The sequence below is a fragment of the Arachis hypogaea genome, chromosome 20, assembly GCF_003086295.3.
Source record: "Arachis hypogaea cultivar Tifrunner chromosome 20, arahy.Tifrunner.gnm2.J5K5, whole genome shotgun sequence".
NCBI classification, from domain to species: Eukaryota; Viridiplantae; Streptophyta; class Magnoliopsida; order Fabales; family Fabaceae; genus Arachis; species Arachis hypogaea.
In genome coordinates, this window is record NC_092055.1 from 113,112,629 (window position 1) to 113,115,274 (window position 2,646).

The 2,646-nt window shown below is 42.8% G+C and overlaps 1 non-coding gene across 1 annotated transcript; it reads left to right on the plus strand.

The window, feature by feature from the left end:
* The first annotated feature begins 2,087 nt into the window (after positions 1–2,087).
* Positions 2,088–2,195, plus strand: LOC112788167 (small nucleolar RNA R71). Its single transcript, XR_003195544.1, has one exon. It is a non-coding gene; the product is annotated as a small nucleolar RNA R71 (small nucleolar RNA).
* The last annotated feature ends 451 nt before the right edge of the window (positions 2,196–2,646 follow it).

Sequence of the window (2,646 nt, forward strand, 5' to 3'; positions counted from 1 at the left end):
GCATACTTGAGGGTTGATTCCCACTATGTCTGCCAAACTCCACCCAATTGCCTTCTTATGCTTCCTTAGCACATCAAGTAACTGCTCTTCTTGTTGAGAAGTCAGTTCTCTTGCAATAATAACCGGAAGCTTCTGCTCATCCTCGAGATAAGCATATTTGAGATGTGGAGAGAGAGGTTTCAATTCTAACTTTTGATCATGGGCAGGCTCTGGATTATCCGGGGCTTGTGAAAATGGCGAAGTGTCCTCATTGTCAGTTAAGAGGGTCCCCACACTTAGACCTTGTCCAGTGTGCCTTTCTTCAAACTCTTCTTTTTGAACTTCAGCCACACTTTCGTCTATGACATCACACTGGAAGATAGAACGATCTTCTGGAGGGTTGTCAATGACTCCATTCAGATTGAAGATTACTATGCGGCCATCTATTTCAAAGGAGTATGTTCCGGAAGAAGCATCCAATTTGAATTTTGATGTCTTCAGGAATGGTCTTCCAAGTAGGATTGATGATGGCTTATCTGAATCATTATGGGACATCTCCAAGATATAAAAATCAGTGGGGAATGTGAGCCCTTTAATGTTCACCAAAACATCTTCAACAACTCCAGCCACTGTAATAATGCTTTTATCTGCTAACACAAAACGAGCTGCCGACCTTTTTAAGGGAGGGAGCCTTAAAACATCATATATAGACAAAGGCATTATACTGACACATGCTCCTAAATCACACATGCAATCGTAAATTACTACATCACCAATAGTACAACTAACTATGCAAGGACCTGGATCACTACATTTTTCAGGTAATCCTCCCATTAAAGCAGATATAGAACTACCTAAAGGAATAGTTTCTAATTCATTAATTTTGTCTTTATGGATACATAAGTCTTTTAGAAACTTTGCATATTTAGGTACCTGCTGAATAACATCAAAAAGGGGGACAGTTACCTCAACCTTTTTGAATATTTCTACCATTTTAGGATCAGGTTCCAGTTGCTTCCTGGGCTTCCTTGCAAGTTGTGGAAATGGAACGGGAGTAGTGTTTTCTGTGGTGCCTGTGCCTTTTTGTACTTCTTCCTGTGGTTGAGCTATCTCTTCTTCAGCTATGTCCTGTATATCCTCTTCCTCTTCAACATCTTCGACTTCTACCACCTCTTCAACTGAGGCATATTCTGGTGAGCTTGGTTCCTCCTGATTCCTCTTCTGTAGTGTGGTTTCGGACCTCAGGGTGATGGCATTAATGCCTCCCTTTGGATTGGGTAATGGTTGAGAGGGGATTCCAGTGGTGCTTGAAGGTTGATTACTGGAATTTTGTGCTGAACCAAGCTGTGTCATAAAAGCTTACAGAGTAGAGGTGAGACCATTCAGACTGGCGTTAATAGTGTTCACGATGGTACTTTCCATGGCCAGTTGTCTTTTCTCAAAAGCTTGTAATAAATCTTCATTAGAAGATACCGAAGAATGAGTAAATTGAGAGGTTTGCTGCTGATTGTTCGGTGGTCCTTGGTTTTGCCTCAGGTGAGGTGCTCGGTAAGGTTGATTTTACTGCCTGTTGCCTGATTATCTCTGCCTCCTCTGTTATTGTTGTCCCTCCAATTCTGGTTTGAATTGTCCTGCCATCCATGGTTATTATTTCCACTTTGATTGTACCCTTGGTTGGGGCGGTCATAGAAGTTGTGAGTGGATGCCACCATGTTGTCTTCTTGTTGGAGCTGCGGGCATTCATCAGTGTAATGGCTGTAATCAGCACAAATTCCGCAAATTCTTTGTGGGACTAGTTGTTGGTTTTGTTGCGGTTGAGTTTGCTGAGCTTGTTGATTCAACTGCATTTGCTTCAGCAGGTTGGTCATCTCACAGATGCTTTGATTTAGAGCAGCAGTCTCTATGCCAGAAGATACTTCTGCAACGGCTTTTGAACGGCCTTGCTTCTGTCTGTGGTTCCGAGTCGATTCAGCTAAATCACTGATCAATTGCCAAGCTTCATCAGTGGTCTTGTACTTCTTCATAGACCCATTGCTGGCACTTTCCAATGTGGTCTTATCTTGGGGCCTCATGCCTTGTGTGATATAGCTGAGTAGCACGATCTTGTCAATCATGTGGTGGGGACATGCTTCTAGAAGATTATTGAAGCGCTCCCAGTATTCAAAGAGAGTCTCATTGTCATCCTGAACAATTGTAGAGATATCCTTCCTCAGTTTATCAGTAACTTCAGATGGAAAGAATTTCTCCAGAAACTCCTTTCTGAGTGTATCCCAGTTGGATACATTTGCTATAGGTTGAGTGTAGTACCACTCTCTTGCTTTTCCCTCAAGAGAGAACGGAAAAGCTTTCAGCAGAATTGAAGTTTCATCAGTGCCATCACGCCTGACAGTAGAACAGGCTGCCTGGAAATCTCTCAAGTGCTTGATAGGCTCTTGAGCAGGTAGGCCATGAAACTTGGGCATCAAATTTAACAGTGCGGTCTTTATTTCAAAATCTGTAGCTACCGCTGGATGATGCGCTTGAAACGGTTGCATTGTAAAATCAGGAGCTCCTTCCTCCTGAATGGTAACTCTTCTAGCTGCCATGTTTTCTACACGTAAAACAACCGAATCAGTAGAACGGGGGCTGGTTTCTTCCTCAGATTCACTTTCAGATCCGCCTTCAGAG